The sequence below is a fragment of the Tauraco erythrolophus genome, chromosome 5, assembly GCF_009769465.1.
Source record: "Tauraco erythrolophus isolate bTauEry1 chromosome 5, bTauEry1.pri, whole genome shotgun sequence".
Taxonomy (NCBI): Eukaryota; Metazoa; Chordata; class Aves; order Musophagiformes; family Musophagidae; genus Tauraco; species Tauraco erythrolophus.
In genome coordinates this window covers 9,624,234-9,644,042 of record NC_141469.1, presented here as the reverse complement: position 1 = coordinate 9,644,042, position 19,809 = coordinate 9,624,234, and positions in this window count along the sequence as shown.

Sequence of the window (19,809 nt, the reverse complement as noted above, 5' to 3'; positions counted from 1 at the left end):
TAATCATCTACTGAGCTGCTTTGTGATTCTAGGTGTTGGTAAGCACATTCTGAAAGTGTTTTAAATTTAATTTCTGTTTCTATCATACAAGCGACACTAGTCAGAATGGATACGTTAAGCACAGAAAACTAAATATTTTCACTTCATTTATACAACTTTTAAAAACTTTACAAGAAGAGAAAACTTTTCATTTTCACCTGTTCTAGCCTCTGAAGTGTGATTACAACTTAATTTCTCTTGATACGGGGATAGGTATAGGAGTAGGCATAAGACTACATAAGACTATATTAGCTATTATTTCTATGGATAGGTATAAGAATAGGCATAAGATGGCATAAGACTCTGGGAAATACATAGCTCTGAAATGTTAGAAGTTATCAAATACTAATCCCTGCTTTGAAACACTAACTACCCGAAAAGAAAGCCGATAAGAGACACAAAATAAACGCTAGCAAGGTTGTAACTCGTGACCCGTAGGGAGAAAGAAAAGCCAAAGAGGAGAGATAAGGACTAACAAGAACTAACATTTGTCTTCAAACAAGAAAAAGTAGGAGACAACCAGGTGTCCACTCAAGGCCAGGCCAGGCTGGGAAACGTTTTGGCTCTGCAAGCTCAGTCAAAACAGAAATTTTAAGGAAGAAGTGAAAACACACAGTGAGGAAGACCTACGGCCTTCATCCCAAAGACCCCTGCCCACGAGCACCAGAAGGCATGTCGAGGAGGAGCCTGAGGTGGATCCTGAGGCGGGGGCTATGGAAATCATCTCCTGAGAGAGACTGCCCTTTTGGGGAGGGGTTTATGAGTGTGTCTGTATAAATACAAGAAAAACTGCTACGGCAGGTGTGCACGTTTGTGGTGGAGCGATCCCCCGTGCACCCAGCGCTGCAATAAACATACCTACTTTACAACTCTCCGAGTTGTGGAGTCTGTTTCCGCATGTCACTCTGGGTGGCACACCTGATAACAAAAATATCTGCTCAAAGAAATCCTTTTAAAGGGACAGAGAATCCTATCTTTGAACAGCAACACAGAATATCCATTTTTTTAAGAGAAAGTTCTGTCTTGCAGCTGGACACTTTACTTTGTCAGCTCTCATTTCTCAGGCTACAGTTGCCAGACATCCTTCTGTTACTCAAATGCTTGAGGCTCTATGGGGTGAAATTGCCAAAATAATGGGTGCAGTATAGTGCCTTAAATTGTGGAAGCAGTAATGGGTTTAAGGCAAGGCATTCCCTACTGTCTGCTGTGAAAGCATGCTTCAGAAAGTTGCTGCATGTTGTTATCAGAGCTCTCTTAATAGATGTCATCAGTATAGATACAAAAGTGCTAAGTTATTTGATTTAAAATTCTATTTCAGGTCATTTATTTTATTTGTTGTTATTGGCTTTTATCTGTAACAGTGACAGACAAAATAGTCATTTACGTGATTTAGACACCTAGCCATCTCATTTTCGCACCACGTGCTCCAAGGAAAGGCAAAGAATTACATGCAATGTTGACAACTGATATTCAGCCAAGCCACTGTGTGACATCTCAATCTGTTGAGATATATCATACAGTTACCACTGCAGGGCACTTTAAAATTATCCTACTTTCTTTCACAACGCCATGTGGGGAGGGAGACACGCTGGCATCTTTTTAAGTTCCTGCACCTCCTCACTCCAAAGCCCTCTGCTGAGTAAAAATATCTGTCAGTCTGCAGATTTCATTGTCATCTACTTTCAACATATTGATTTCCCCAGAGACATAAGCCAATTGATTGTTTTTTTTTTTTTTAAAGCTACCTTACACTTCAACAGAGATGCTAAAGTAGCAGCAAAACTGGACGCTTTCAAGCTACTATCATACATAAAACTCAGTACATGGTTCTGTTTCCTTTATGGTAACTAGATTTCTCTCTTTTCCAAGAGCCTTAACACATTTGACTAGACCCATCTTCTCCATGTGTTACAGTAAATCAATGGAAACCAAAGAATTACTTCAGAAAGCATATCTGCTAACCAGACTTGTAGTAGACTAGCTGATTTTTCTTAATATTAACGACTGGCTGTGAATATTCTTCACATATTTTCTGGAAATTTTCTTCCTTTTTGATTTAGCACCACACAATCAGCTAGGCAGTACTCAAGTTGTCATCTTGATACATGGCATTTGCTCAGAACTTAAAAGACATCTTTCTCATGCCACTTTGCTCAGCTTATGTCCTCTTAGGATACTCAGAATTAAATTAAGACCTCAACATACAGTTTCTGAAGTGAAAAAATAAAGTCTTGCCGAAAAGGTAACTTTATAAAAATACCACAGATCAATATATTAATCTATTTCTCCCAAGTAAATGCTGTGAAGTTCTGAAGTTTCATGAGCTGGTACAAACAGTCAGCAAAACTGTAAGGGGAAGTAAGCAGCTAAAAAGGAGAACTACTTTTTTTTTTAGCTTCCTTTCAGTATCTGTTAATAAATGCTTTGAGTTCGGGAAATACAAATAGAAGGTGAATTGCATTTTTAAAAATTCACACACACGTATATATTCCGAGTAAAATCTGACAGCAAAAGAATCTTGAGAGACCACCGCATTGCTCGACCAGCACTTTCTCATGCACATGAATTAGTCTGGGACCCTATCACCAGAAACACATGAAAGATCGTATTTAATTTTCGACAGTACCTTCCCCAGCAAGACATGTTAACCATCTCTGGATTATGATTTCACTAGTAGTTTTGAAAATATTTATTAAGCAGTATTAAACATTCCTAAATGAAAGACCGAGCTAATTGAACACAACATAGGCACAGGTAACAACCATATTCTCAGTATGCAAAAGTTGGCTGATTTCTAACGTTTCCGTAGGAATAGAGCACAGCATTAAGGGCCTCAATACTGCTTAAGGAGGCAAGTATTCAAGAGTTGTCAGACTGCCAAAAAATGTCATTTTAGGCAGCAGCTGTGCATGCTGTTATCAACTACTTTCACGCAATTGCAAACCAATGGCAAGCATATTTTTTGGCTTTGTTATTAACAGATTACTGCAGGGGATCTATGAACGGGAGCACATTTTCTATGACAACTGGAGAGAAAAGCATGCAAATAAAAACACGTTAAGATAGGTAATTCGCTTCCTGGTGTTGAAAAGTCACCATGATGCAAAACAGATACTAGAAATCTGGTTTCTATATTGCAAAATGATAATAAATTATTAGTATAGTTTATTAGCTATTTCACAATTGTGGGTTATTAAGAGATCAAGATGTACAGTACGATTCACAATCGGCACAACCGTTTACCTTTTCGGCCACAAAAGACTGTTAGGTGGTATTGAATCAAATACGTAACTTACAATTCAGAAGACATCTATGGCAATATAAGTCAAGGACAACAGATTGTAGCGTCAAGAATTCACTGACAACTACTGACACTTCCTCATTTACTGTTTGCATGATCTGGAATTCACAAAGTCTTGAAGACTCTTTTAACTAATGATCATCATCATCTTTGATCTCCAGAAAATTACTATGGCATGTGTAGAAATAAGATTCATAAAAATCCTTACCCTCTTGGCAGAAAAATTAATTTAGTGATTCTATCGCATATTTTTAAAAAAATAAGAAACAAAACAAGAGGTTTAAAATTTCAACAAAATAGATTGATGCAAGTAATCATCATGCATATTCAGAATAGCATGAAAGACTTTCCTGAAGATAAAAGAAAGATCTATGAATGCATTTGCAGCCTGTCATACGTATTCATTTCAGCATATTGCACCATGAATTATTCTTTTATAATCTCTAAGATCATTTGTCACTCATTTATGTCTCAAGCCTTCCCAAAGTGACAAATCTTTTCTGCTGCATTTCTAAGTAATATTAAAGGTATTCAAAGAAAAAAATTGCAGCATTAGTTGTTTAAGCTGTTTTATATCTACATCACAAAGCAAGAAGACTGCTTCACTGAGTAACTTGTTAAATTTGTGTTCATGTTTCAAATCTTTCCCAGACTTGGCTGAAAGACTTCATCTTCATTCACATTACTGTTAACGTCATGGTTTGAATCTGGTCTTCCATAACATCATAAACCAACAAAGAACAGGTATCTCCAAATAGTTACACATGTACGTCTGAGTTCACAGAATCAGCTCACTCCTCAGCACAAAACATGGAAAGTGTTAAGGCTTTCTGTGAGATATTTGGAGTCATAGAATGATATCCTTGCCCAAAACTCTCTCTTCATTTACTTGATTGATCTATATAACAGCCACAATAAAAGTCATGACAAGCTCCTCATCTCACTTAAAGTCTTCATAGGTAACTGGGTCTTTCCAGGAACCCAGTAGAGTCAGAGAACCTGCACCTGTTTACTGCATTAGAAGCTCAATGGCAGACAACACTGTGAGAGAACACAGAGCAATACTAAAAATACTAGTAAGTTCCAATACCATCTTAAGCAAGCTTTACCCACGTCTACTTTACGTATCCTATCAAAGACACCAGACTCTTGTTCAGCAAGCAGTTTCTACAATACAAATTTTGTTCTATTATGGGAAACCTTATAGCTACTAAAATCTCCTTAGATGAAGGAGAAGCAGAAGAAAAATAAGGACTAAAATTGGTCTATGAAGCAGCACTGACTACTAGTGTTTTACTGGAATAACAATTAGTAAGTATGCTTTGCAAATTTTAAAGACAGTTGTCTGTTGCATTACAGTGACTAAAAGGCTTTAAACACAAAAAAAAAAGTTTTTAGCTTTTTTTTCTCACTGAATCAAGTCCTACATAAGTAAATGCTTAAAGTTCTGGTTATTTTGAAGTAAGCACCACACTAAATATTTCAACTAAGAGAGGGTAAGACTTTCCAGTGACAAGTTTTGTTAGAAGACTACTCATTTTTAAGGAAAAAAAAAAATTTATAATATTACAAGGACATCTGCACTAGCAATACTCAGCTAGTTATCATAGCATTATTTCAGACACTACAAGATTGCCAAAGACTAGAGAATCAAGTTGTTCACTGCACCACTTGTTAACCAAGACTAGAAAATCTCTAAATCAACAGAAATAAGAGGAACGAGCACAAACATTTATTGTACCATAGGCGGCTGCCCAGATCTACACCCAAAGGAAACATACCTTCACAATCAGACAGTCTGGGGCTCCACAAATCCTGCAGCATTTTTCACTGTGAAAACTACTAAAAGAGCTCTGTTGCACAGAATGCCCTTCTGTCTCTACCAGAACAAACATGCCTCCTTCCCCTAGAGACAAAAGCAAAACCTCCAGGCACAGAGGAGGTAAAAAAGAAAATGAAAGAAACTTCTAAGCCCTTCTTCCTCATATACAATCATTAATAGCACCTGGCAGCCTCCCTTTTGTCAGGAGCACTCATGAGTTTCACCTGAAGGCCATTTCTGCCACACTAGAGCACTATGCTATTAATTGCTGGGTGAAACAAGTTATTTGCTTGAAACTAGGACCTAGTCTATTCCTTTCTTGCTAAGTTTTGTGTATAGAATATGTTCTATCAAAGATAGGCACTTAAATTTTGAGACTGAGTTTAGCTAATAAGATAACTTTCAAGGAATAGAAAATTCATGTGGTTTTCCAATTAATAAAATAAATCCATTGTTAACTATGTATTGCAAGTTCCCAGGAAGCTCTTTCACCTGCTTACTTCTCTGTGTATCAGGCAAGCATATGACTACTGGACAGTATTTAATGCTACTGAGCTGGGATGTGTTACCTGCTGTAGTCAATACCATTTCTTTCAGTAACAGCCTTTTTTATTCCATGTGAAGTACACAAGCTCAGTGCCTCAGTCTCCTTTTAGCATTATTCATTAGACTTAAATGAAAAACACATAGAATAGCCTCTAGGATCTTCTACCTTTTCACATTGATTATGTTGCTTCCTTCTTTTCAGGAGCTGCATTACCCAAGCACATACCTCTTTTCCCACTGCTAATGCCATTAAACTTTAGTCCCTGAACGCAGCAGAGCTCTAAGCATGCCCTGGACTCACTTTAGGCAGGCTTAATGTAATCAATGAAGTATTACAGCATTGCTAACCAGTGTACCACAGGATTAGGTATGCCATAGTACGCTCCAGAAAAACCAAAGCTCACCCACAACTGCCATGGTTTCTTCTGGAAGAAACTATTTGGGAAATTTTGTAAGATTTAAATTAAAGCATATCTATGCAGTGCATCCAGTAATCATTAGGATGATGGCCACTGACTAGATAGTAATGCACCAGGTGGGTTTTTAACAACAATAAACAGAGTAAAATATATAGACGAACTTTTGATCAAAGTCCTAACGTGTTACTGTGATTTTAGCTGTGCCACCCTAACAATGCATTAAAAGTTTATGGCAATTGCACTTGCCTTTTCCCCACTTCTTAGGGCAAGCTACACTGCACGTTCAGAGCCAAAGGCCCCACAGTGAGTGGAGTGAAGGTTTCGAACAGACGTACCGATGGACTGTCACTTGTAACAACTTCCTTAAGAGTGTCGGAAGCCCAGTCAACATGTACAGCGGAACCCAAAATGGCTGAGCCCTCACTCTTCTAAGGAAACAGCATCTTGCAAGTATGAGGGCAGCTCTCTTGTCTAATTTATAAGTACACAATGCCCAGAGAACCGATGAACTCTGAACAGATGATTTAATTTCACCCAGCAGTGAAAACATTAGTACAGATCCTTCTGCTAGAGTAAGCAGACATTCTGCAATCCATTTCGCTGTTATCCTTAGGAACATCTCCAAATAAAGCCATCAAAACAATCCACTTTGAAAGCACTGAATTCATATGGAAGAATTCAAGCTACATTCTGTCTTGCATTTTGCTTTCTCTCCTTACCAGCATTTTATAAGATCTTAAAGAAGGTCCCTAGAACCCTATTAACAGAGCTCAACAGATTTAATCCATTACGTATTGCACAGATCTCCTTTCGCAGAGGTGAACTCTGAAAATTGAGGCACACACTTACACCTAGCTTTACAAAGAGCTCCCTGCAGAGTGACTCCTGCAGTCGCCCAGGAGCCCTTATGGAAGAGAAGTCTAATTAAGGGCCCAACAACATGGTTAGATATCTAACCTGAGATATCTGCTTCGAAAAATACCATCCCCTAAAGAGCTTGGTTTAGAAACCTGCTCAGAGAAATTTGCTTTATATCTGCCCTTAAAAACCACACGGCCTCTTTTGCAGTGGGAAGAAGGTCACTAAGAAGGATTGCTGTTAATCGCTCTCTTCCATGAGACCCTGCCAATATCACTAATACTATTAATTTGCTCACAAATATCCTACTCATTATAGAACTTTTAGAACGTTATTCTTCGGTACCTGCTAAGAAAGAGATCACTCTGCTTGAGATCAGTGTAATTACAGAGAACCTGGCAGGTCTGGTATCCTTTTTTTTCCTGTTAAATCACAGTCATAAGTCTCAAGTTGGTCAGTCGTGATTTGGCAATGTCGTATCGGCAAAACCCACCTTTACACAGGACTGGTAGAGCTTCTGCAACTGGGCACTTACCAGATTGCTGAGTTGGTGCGCTCTAACAACGAGCTTAATTTCTGTAGGCTCTAGTGCCAGTTCTTTCCTTGGCTTGCCCAGTACTCTTCTTGTGCACAAGCCATCTCTCCTGCCATCTGTTTGTGTAAATGAGATTTTGCAGCACAGCTCCCTAACGCTGCATGTTCAAACCTGATCTTCCAGACTCATCATCAAGGACATCCTCTTCTGGTGCTGTGCTTTGGGTTATCAATTAATCATTTCAAAGACATGTGACAGCTGAATCAAGCAGTACACAAACCTTATAAAGGTTTCAAAAAAAAAATACACTGAGCTTGAAATTGTACAAGAGAAAGATACGAAGAAGCAAAGCAATAAAACACTTCCATACAACTCTCACTTAACATATGCTGGTAACTAATGTGAAAAATCTAATGTAACCATAGCCAGAAGGCATTTAGCTAACTTCCAGCAAAATCAACAGGATTTAGGTACGTATGTGATTTTGAGAAGGCAAACTTATTACAAGGCATCTAAATATGTTTTTCAAGTTGGCTTTAAGTTACCTACAAAAACAGAATTTAGCTAAATCATTATTACTGTATTCTACACATAGCGAAGGCCTGTGAGAGAAGTTAAGTCAAATCTACAAAGGCATTTTAGGCATCTGATTCCTACTATAAGATTTAGCACATGAGAATCTAAGCAAGTTTTAAATACTTGCTTTTTCAGAAGTTATTAAATAGAAATTTGCCATTTTAGAAGCTTAGATGGAGTTCATTAGAATAAATTATATCTGAGAGACTTGATGCAACAGGAAATGCCTCAATTTATTCCACGGCAGTGCAGACCCACCTTTGGATACTATGAAAAGAAGAAAGCAGGACTGTGATGCATCTCATTAAATGTCTTACACTATGTGTTTTGTCTGGAGCTTTTGCAGCTCAAGACTCTATTATATTGACAGCCTGAACGTGTAAAACATACCCGTTAGATTAATATCCACGAAAACTGTTTTAAAAGCTTAAAAACTCACCTTCACCATTTTAAAAAAGTTGAAAGTCACAGTATTATCTGCACTCTGGAAATTGGTTCAGTAATATTTAAGATTACTGGAAGTGAGAATTTTCAAGGTGTAAGAATTATGCAGTATTCTAAAGAATATGTGAAGATGAAAATTTTTGCAACACCGGGTAGCGTTTTCTTCAGAAAGTTGTATTTAATGGACTCAAGGCTGAAATATTGAAATCTTATGATATATCCTACTTTCACATTATTTCATGGCATCAGACCTAATCACTTCCCTTGACTTGATGAATCTTATAGAATTACTGTCAAGCTATATTTGGCTGAGAGATCTGTTTATATGAAGCTGATTCGTAGTTTTGCTGCTAAGTAAAAAGATAAATCCATCTGCTGTCTTTCATCTCACCTTTTTATGAAAGCCTTCAAGATGAAGCCTGTAGCAATTTTTTTAATCTTTCTTTGGCTGTTCCACTTTCAAATATCAAACGAGGGTTTTTCAGCACAGCCCACTGAAGCTTCTCTCCACTGAGGTTATAAAACATCATTAATTCTTAGCTCTAAAACCTACACATGCAAGATGGTCACATATTCAAATGCTCATCAGCCTCCTACTTCAAACAAAGGTTGTGGCGTGAGAAATGTCATGAACAGGCTCTTACCCGATTGAGTGAGTTACTTTAACTTCATTCCAAAGAGTCTGTTACTTAGAGCCGAAGAAGAAAGGCAGGATATTTCTCTTCCTTAACACTCAATATTTTAAGTCTGTTTAATATTTGAGGGCCCAGCTTCCTCTGTTGACATTCTTTTTAAATTTCAGACTGGCAAAGCCTTCGAGTTAACGTTAAATGCACTCCTCAGTAAGAAGCACCTGTGTTGTTTTAGTACAGCATGGAGCCACCTGTGGGAAACAGAAAAAGGATTCTAATAAGATGCCTAAAGCCATCCTCATCCGCAGGAGCTCATGGCTTCTTTAAAAACAGCCTCAGGTTAAAGACAAAAATAAAACTAAACCTGAAACGTTCACATTATTAAAGGACAAGATCTTTACATAGCACAGAAGCAGGTGCACTGAGGCTGCTGAGAAGCAGAGTAGCCACCCAGCTCTGCTAACTACTTAGTTGCTCAGTACTACAGGAGTCCTGCTGGCATTTACAGATCACAAAACAGCATCATTGCTCAGGGTTGCTTCATCTGCCCACGCTAGCCACCTAGTGCCACCTGTGCAGACAATGCTAACTAGAAATTCCACCTTTACTGTTCACAAAGAAGATATTAGCACTGACACAGCGACAGATTTTTGTGAAATTTGGATTTACATCACAGGTTAAAATTTACAGTAACATCTGGCAATAGGCTGCAGTTCAGAGTTTACGTTTTAGTCAGAGAAGTACAGAAGGTTTGGGCATGAAGTCATAAACTCATAACAATCCTAAATGGTGTCACTAAACACTAAATTTTGGAGCAAAAAAATGCACATCTTGCACGATAAAATGAAAGATTGCACCAGTGAAGCACGAGTCATCACCTGTTGACATTTAATTTAACACAACATTGAGAACAAGAATGCTTATAATGCTGGAAGCCGATATCAAAGGAACAGATAATTTGAAAATTTATGAAGACAAAGACACAGTCAAACAGAAAAAAAATATGGTAACTTCAGTGCAAAGACATGGCACAGTGTACAACCACGATGGTACTCAATATTGCATACTAGAAGGGATGTACCAACAGGGCTACTCCACTAATTCACAACTTTGTGACCCTAGATACACACTGGGGAGGGACAGGCAGCTTCTTCAGCCTCCAGAGGTAAAGGCCTTGCACAGGGAGCATTCCAAAGTGGGTTTGGACAGAACAGTTGACTTAAATCTCCTTGACTTCTGGAGGCAGCTGGTTAAGACATGGTACTGTTGCAATAAGAAGACTAATGCTCTGACAACAACAACGCAGATCTCCAGTGACATATGAAACCTGGAAGTCCCAGTCATCTTAGAAGGCACTTAGAAATGAAAATATGTGAGTTTGCTTCAGTTTGGTTAAAACATACACATAATACTATGCCATATACACGCTGGCTGTTTTTTGTTATGTTTGTTAACATTAGCTTGGAAAGGAGGTATAGAAAATGTACCTTGAAGAACCATGCTCTTTGTGACACTGAAGACCATCTTATAAAATGCACAAGTAACTAAAACAGTGACAATGAATGAAACATATCTTTGCCAAGCATCTCACCTCAGGGAGATTTGCTAAAATTACAGAGGAAACTCAAAATTCACGATTTATTCTCTCACTCCTCTGAATGGACAGTAGATGCAGCAGTTCCTACACTGAATATCCTTGGTGTATTTCTTTTTCTGTTAATCACTCATAAAATATTCAGCAAGAGCACAGTGACACCTGAAGAGAGGGAGACCAAGCTGGTTCTCATGGATCTCCTTACTATAAAATTCCAGAAGCAGCAATTTTCAAACAGAGGAGACGGGCTACAGAGGGGGTCTTTTGTGATGATCCTAAAATACTACAGAAACATCTTCCAGAGAGAACCAGGGGATGTTGCATTCACAGATCATTCCCAAGATGTTCCTACATTCATAGCTTCCAGTTTCAGTTACGGGGTGTACACCACTTGGGAGTGGACAAGAAGATAAGACCTATGTGCTTCAAGAACTTCAAAATGCAGCAATCAGACTGTTAACATGAGAGGATGCTGTCATCATTTCAGTGTTCTCGTTGGTAAACTGATTTGCAGACAAATAAAGGTTCTATTTAAAATCTAGGTGTTGCGCTTCGTAATTCTTAAGGACTCATATTTCTGACTATTTTCAAGCCTCCTCTCCTATTACAAACATTTTCCTCTGAGATTTTTGTAATTTGTAACAAAATGGGACTGTCACTGGATGAGTTAAGATCAGTAGTCTAGAAACTGCTAGTCCCTAAGTTTAGGAAGTAATTTTTTTCCACAAGCACAAAAAGATGATCAAAATCCTTTCACATTGCAGAAGAAGAAAAATTGAAATAATTCCTCCCATTCCTTTTGCCAGGACTTTCACAGAGCACAATTTCTAAACCAAAAAATTCTGTGTAGTTCTTCAAGATCATAACACAGACACAATATAACCAGACAGATGACTGAAGCACTTAGGATAAAAAAGGTAACCAGAAGACTGTATTGGCTCTTCTCTTGATCTCTACTAAACTGATCAGGGTTCCAGTTGAATACATTATCTCGAAGCTACTTGCTCCTGTTATTCTCCATTCTGCATTTTCAATAGTAGCTGAAATAATCAATTCTTAACAAGGATCACTGGAGATACAGATTATGGAACTCAAAGAACATGGTGGATAGAGCAAAGACAGAAACCGTGTCATCTGCGAATCTAGAACTGTACCACAACACATATGCTTGTCCATGGGCTGCAAGAGCACTGGTAACCTCTTGTTGGTCTCCAGGATAGTGAAAGTTATATTTGCCGTTCCAATCTCTTTCCTAAAACAAAACAGGGCATTTGATGTTCTCTTATACCATCTATATATGGGCTTTTTTCACTTACTAGCACAACAGACTGGTCTTTGCATGTGATAATCTCCTTTGATTCTTCCCTTGTCTGTATGCCATGGTTCATATGGAACCTAAACTAAGAACCACGTTTACTTGTGTTCATTCCTTGGTTTGCCAAGTGACAGGTTTATTGGCCATGTTAGTGATGTCACAGATTTTTCTTTGTATTTCAGTCATCTGGAGTGGCATTTGGAAAGGGCATTTTCTACCTAAAATCAATAGCTTCTCTAGCTGCTGTAATATTTCTTCTTACTTAGAAATATTACTCAGAATATAAAAGCAATTGATTGTAGGCAGAAAATATACTTGCCAATTACTGATGGGGAGAGGAAGAATACAAAGTGCCCTCTAGCTTAAGTATTTCCAGCTGGTGACACACCAGTACTAATCAGCACATGTGTTTCAGAGGCACCAGAGCCTTCTCAAGCAAATGCCTAGTTTTCCTTCTTGTAAGTTGAAACCTGAAGCATGGTTTATTCCAATGAAAATATGAACCCAGATGTCTAATGCTGGATTTCTCAGAGATCTGCTTTCACAGTTACTGAATCAGAATATCCTGTTGTTGAACTAAGGTTGAAATGCAAGTTAACTTTGCTTATTTTTTCTGCCAGCTTTCCAGTAACCCTTGCAGAATTTGAACAGATGAACACATCAGTGGAACACATTTAAAATATTGGAAATTTGTCCTTTCTTCTTTGGACTGACGCTGAAGTAAACAATAAGTTGTGTACTTGATTGTGACAGGTTGTGATTACCTAAGAGTGATGATACTGATTACTACACAGTAGAGTATCAGCATAGCTTTGGTCTGGCACACTGCCAGAAAAATTTCGAGTTCTACAGTCCAGCCTAATAGGCACAGCCTTGAAAGTGGAACAGACACATACACACTTGTCTCATTTCATACTTTATGTTACACACAATTGCACCCAGAAATTCCTCCCAACAACACAGTTCTTCCCTTTTTGTCCTCTCACCTCCAAACCTGCTGCAACCACTTCAGCGCTCATTTATTTTCTCCATTGTAGCTGGCTGCAAGGAAGCCTCACAGATTTATGCAGTATCTCTGGTCATATACTGCTCGTTCTCCTGGTCTCTACCTATGCATCTGGTATTCATCAGATGATAGCAGTAAAGCTGGAAGAAGAAGAAAGGCCCCAAAGAGAGTTACGTATTTTCAACAAACTTGACATAAAAAACAGCCAAAAGGCCAAATCACTGAAGATGTTGCTTTGAGCAAGTGATCTCAATGAAATTATGATAATCTCACTTGCTTATGTGCATATCAAAGAATTTTTGTAAGAGCTATTTAGAAGTACAAGTTCAGTGACACTGAATCGGAGCACCTAACTCAAACTTTCTGAAAGAAAGAGATCTCTGAAAGAGATCAGCACTTGTTAGCATAAAATCAGTTTTGTTTGCTGTTTTCCATGTAGTTTTCAGAGATTAAGGCTACAGGTACAGCCATTAGACCCTGCTGTAGAAGGAATTCTGGATTCGTCATTCAGAACACTATTTTTAACATATTTCTTCCAGACATTAAATTCAGATACCAGTGCAAAACCTAATTAAAGTGCGACTCTTTCATTTCTTACATATGGCAAATAACCCCTTTCGTTAGAAGGAAGTCTTTACTTTCACAGATGTCCCAACAGCATCTGTTAAATTACTTAATAATAAATACAATAATTCCAGAAACTATATCCGTCTATACGTACACAGTTTAGTTATTTAAGGATTTAAAATAAATCTTTGGATAAATTTGAGTCCTTCTTGATATATGTTGAGACGTAGAACTCAATTCCAAGTCTTTTCTGTATGGGCTGTTTCCTTTTAAATTTCTATATACTACCACTTTATGTACATCCCAGACATTTACTGAAATTTGGTCTCATAAAGTGATTTAGTGGGGTTTTTTAGTATCGGCAAAAAGATTCTGAAAAAATCTTTTATTCAGAAATTATTGTAAACCAGAGATAAAAGACAGCATGATTTGTTAAAGCAAAAAAAAACCTAAAACTAGAAAATGTTTTGGCCAGCTTCTCTTCACAACTAATTCCCTCTTCCTTGTCCTGACATTATACAGAGCCATTAATGAGGCAAAGCTTTCAGTTAGCACACTTAGTAGATTATTTACATTTTAAAAGGATGTTTTGGAACGTGCTCAACTCCAAGCAAGCATTACACAAAATTGAATGTTATACGTTGGGCAATACTGAACTCCATCTGACATGCTGCTTCAACAAAGAATACATTGACAAATATGTTAACAAAAACATGTTAACAAAGAGTTTACAGCTTCATATTTCCAAGCGAGTTTTCTCCGTCTATCAGAGTAAGTTTTTCACCCTCCACATGGTTGCTAAGGTGATAAAGAAACAAGAAAAAACTAAAAACTACCCCCAAAAAAACCCAAGCAAAAAACCTCACACAGAGCTACGCTTGAACCACAAAGTTTTAGTTTCAAACTACATATATGAATTTGAGAATTACTGTGTTAGATAGACAACCAATAAACCTCTAAATGACAAATTTCCAGGGCATGTTTTTGGTTCAGGATGATTTCTAATATGATTAAGCCTGAAACATCGAGACTTCCCTTCACTGGGAAATTTAATGGTGTTTCATCTGGCTGTTAACAAATAAGTTACATGACATAATGCTGCTCACATCCAACTTCCCAATGAAGATAATAATGAGTTGTGTTCAAAATTTATCATCCACTCAGGGATAAACCTGCTCTTGTCTAATTTTTTAAGTAGAATGAAAAGAACCTATCCATTCTCCATATTAGCTAGTTTCTTGTAATTTTATTCAATTCTAAATACATCTAAATATTAAAATATATCCTAATACATACTAGACTTGAGACATTGCAAATGTTGCACATGAAAGGAGAAAGAACTAGGAAGAATAAGCAAAGAGACTCATTTGGGCAGATGGAAAATGAAGAGAACGTTGTCATGAAAAGTCTGAATCAGTCACTTCATGCTTTGCCAATTTTTAGGTAGATCTACTTCACTCATACGGCAACCTACCAAAACTTGGTTTGCCCAAAATTCATTTTGCATCAGTTTAGTCTGTTACCCAGCAAAGGACTTAACAAACCTTATCAAAATGAAGAATTAAACTGACTGCCACCTTTAGGCATCCCGTGTATCTCAGTCTCTTTTTCTCAGCCATCCCACTTATCTGCTCTGCAGTACACAGCCACCATCCAACTAGATAAGTGCTACTAATCAGCAGCTTTGCACTTCATTCTGTTTGAACCTATCATACTATTGCAGTTGAAGAGTCACCGCCATTTCGGCTCCGCCCAGTATAAAATATTTGTTGTTGTTTCTATTCTGGTATGCTTTTGTTCTTCTGACTCCTAGCCAGGCCTGGAAGTGTAAGCAGAAAAATCCACAATTTTTTTCTAAGTAACGTGGAAACAGGAATTATCATCAAGCCTTGAATAATTCTCTCTTCCAAAATGCCACCTTTATTTTCAAGAATCAAATGCTTTGAGAATTTGGGGTATTCAGCTAAACCCAGCTGATTCTGCACAAGCTCAACGTATTCAAAAGGTGAGGATCATCATCAGGAACGGCACTTTGCTGCTAGTTAGGATTTCTTCTGACACATCGCTTACTCAAAAGAATTTTCCATGCTGTCATTGCCCTAAAGATTCTTTTCACGGTTTCAGTAACAGTGGCATCTGCAGAGGGGAGCTCCAGCCACTTGAAACTCATTAAAGCATACTTGAGATTGACAATGAGTTGAAAACATCTGTCAGACTTGGCCAAGATTTCAATCAAGTGTGATGTTGCCGTGTTACTCTGCTACATTGACTTAATAAATGACTTGGCTGCTGTCAACGCAAGGAAAGTTGGGTTCTAATTACTAGCTGATCTTTTTTCTGTATCTGAAATGTACTTTCACTTAAAGGTTCATAGCCTACGTGATGTGCATTAAAATTAATTTGTTGAATCTAGAAGCTGACGTAAAATAACACAGACTCACTTTTTAACATGCTGTATTGGGCACCAGCTAACATATAACATGGTGTACATATAAAGTCTCCAACAGAAAGCAAACCGTACGCTTCTCCCAAACAGCCTCAGAAAAGTAAACAAGTGAGTACCTGACATTTTCAGCCTCACTTTTTTTTTTCAATTAACCTCAACAAGTCCCAAACAACTCGGAGTAGAAAGCTTCTAAGAACCTAGTGTCATTTTTGAAAAATATGAAAATGTCCAGGAAAACCTCCGAGTTACACAATTTATTTTTCAAAGAAGCTAAAAAGCGTATACCTAACTAAAGATATGCCAAAGCAAAAAATCAAAGCGCTGTATTACTATTTCAAATGGAATGGGAAAGAAATAGCACACAGTTAACTCTTACCTCTAGAAAGACAATGTTTTCTTTCAGATGTAAGTGATGGAAATCCAGTCTGGAGGCTGATGGGCTTCACCCTTTCTCTTTACTTTTTTTCAGTATTCATTTCATCCAAAGGTCCTACAGGGATTTCTTGAGCTCTCCCTTCTTGGGAACCATTCCATAAACAGGATACTTTAGAAAAACAGTTTTACATGAAGTAAGGCCCTCAACAAAACCAACATCTTGGAGTCTAGAAAGCTGTTACAATATGATTCAGATTATATAAAAATGCTATATGTGATGAGTACGCTATGTAGTAAATCTGCAGGTGCAGGGAGCCCATGTCAATGAAATGTCAATATTGACATGAAGCTGCATCACTTTTCTTCTACCATTCTGATATGTGCCAAGTATTCTGGATTATTTTATAAAAACTTACTTCCAATAAATAGATTTATTTTATTTGGCTAGATTTCAGCTTTTTTGTTGAAATGTAAAATAAAAGAGCAAGCGTAAAAAGTAATCAGACTTACTGGCTGTCCTGGAAAGCTTCTGCTTCCACTAAATCCACTGTAAAGATTCACCTGAAACCATCAGAACACAAGGCAGCCAATGAGAAGTGCTTTTAAATATCCTACCCAGACTGCATGCACATGTTTGGCAGCTTTAATTCAAGGCTGCATGTGTGGCTAGAAAGAATGAAAAGTTAATGCACTGTTCTTGCTCCTTAAAAGCCAATCTGTCATTGTCTTCTCCAAGCACTGACATGTTCAGATTGTGCGTGCACCAAAACTGCAGCTCCAAAGAATGCTTGCTTTCTTATTTGTTTTTCCCAATTTGAATAAAGATCATTTAGATAAATATAATTAAAATCTCAAGTTTTGCCTGATATGAAATTTGACATACTCACAGAAAATCTCTCTTCCTTTGCTTACTGTGCAGGAGCTTTAAGAAAGAAGAAAAATGTTAATCTCTGGGTTATCATCTGTGACCAAATCAAAACATTTTTTTCCCTAACTGCACTTCGAAATTACACATAAATGAAAAAAAAAAAAAAAGCCATTTTTCAAATGATGGAATGCACTGTGCTCTGTTTTGTTTTACAGTATGGAGCCCTATCACATGCACAGTTCCTCTGTGAGAGGGTGGCAGACAGTCTATTTGCAGCTGTATTCTTATTTTTAAAAACAGAATTCTTAATGTAGTCAGCAAGTGCCTTTTCTACTAATTTTTCACTTCAGAGGAAAACCTTTACTTAGACTAAGATATTACAACATGAAATAATACAATACACTCACATATTCTTTACACGCATATTGAATATTTATGTAATGTTTTGAAATACAGTGTTATTGCCATGACTTCTCTTTTTTCTTTGGTTTAATGACCACAAAAGACGTGTTCACAACATGCTGCCCTGACAAAGCAAAGTGCTCTGCTCTAGAAATCTGCCCTTCTTTTTCTTTGTGATCTAAAGATAGATGAAAAACTGCAGTTTCTTGGACAGGGGGAAGGGGTGAGGGTCAAGGGCCAAGCTCAGACTATAGTAATAAGGTACGTTTAACCTAAGGGCTACTCATACTTCAGAGACTCTCACTCTGTGAGCAAACTAAGAAATCAGAGGATTACACACAGAGTAAGGTGAAATCCAGTTCAGGTAAAGATGACAAAAATCTAATCTTCATAAAACTGTAACAAGGTTCTCTGAGGCTTTTTAGTCCCTAGGATTTAATAAAAATATCCCATTGACAGCTCAGTCATTGAAGTCCGTGGTGGTGCACCAGGCACTTTAACAATCATCCAGAGAATATGTCTGTTTCTGCCAATGTATAAATGCAAATTTATTTTAGACAAGGCATGAATAACCCACTCATTCATCCTCAAGTACAATCAGATAAAAATGTATGTGTTGAGCAACCAGACATACGTTATTATTTGTTATGGATCTGCTATATCTACATTCATTTCAATCCCTTTTCAGAAGAGGGACAGACAAGATGATTAAACAGGCAAAGTAAATCTCAAGATTACGGTCAGGAAACACATCTTCATTACGAAAAGTTCTCTAGAAGCCACTATACACCCGTACCGTCTCATGGTCTCTAACACCATGTTATTGATGTTCACTTCTCAAAAACTGCCACTTGAAAATACGGGTTAGGTTGTAATTTCTAGCTGATCTCCTGTCTTTCTCATATAAATAGAAGAGAACTGCGTGGGTGAAATAGAACAGAAAGTCATTCTTGCATCTCCAGCCTCCAGGCTAGGAGAGACTATCAATGGGATGCTTCTCTCCTGATGAACACTCCCTAAACATTTTGTTGAACTAGTTTCTATAATTTGCTTATCTGTATGAAGTAGTTTCACAATGAAATAATATGCTTTACTCTGTTTTCTTAAGAACATTCTATCAATGCTTGCAAATGTATTTGCTCTGTGCTCCACATTCAGCATAGTGCAGAATGCAGCTCTGCTGTAAATCTGTAGCCTCACAAATTAGATGTGCTACACGTTACTAGCTACTGTATTCCAGTTGTGCTTTTAGCATCACTTTGAATAAAGTTAACACCAATACGTAATTTTGGGTTATTTTCATTAAGTACCTAAAGCAGGAAAATTAGTCTCACTTTCATTTAGCACAAGCATAATAGGTACCAAAGCACACAGTTCCAATAAAAATAAGTACATCCTCATAGGCAGCTAAAGACAAATGCAAGTAGATTTTGCCTTTGTTGCAAGCCAACTTCAGGAAAGCCAACTCAGTCTTGGTTTAGCACGTCCTTGCGCTAACAGCACCCTTTTTTTAGAATTCACACTATCTTCCTTATCTTCTTATATCATGCCCTGACTTTTATTGAAAAATGTCCAGCTCCTAGGAACACCACCATCTTATATTACCTAGCAATGACTCCTCTGAAAAAAACAAGTGATCCTAACAGGTATAGAAGAAATCCCATCCTGTCCTTTAGATATTTAAAAAAAATCAAACAAACAAACCAACCAAGCCAACAGTACGATGTTCAATTTTTAGAAAGAAAAACATATAGGAACCTTGAAAATAACTGCAGCAAAAGTCTATTATTTAGCAATACATATTGTATTTTAATAAATTAGTAATACACATTTCTGTATCACCTAAAAAAATTATGTAAGATTTCCAAATTATGTCTATACAGGATAAATCTATATAGAACATCTTGTGTTTCTTCTAGAATGAATTTTACTCATTAGTGAGGAAACTTCATGAACACCATCACTTCAAAATTATCCTTTGTACTTGTTTTAATCTCAAAAAAAAAAAGATTTTTCTTTTGGAAGTAAAAGTCTTTCTGCATGGCATGTTTGTGCTTCAACACC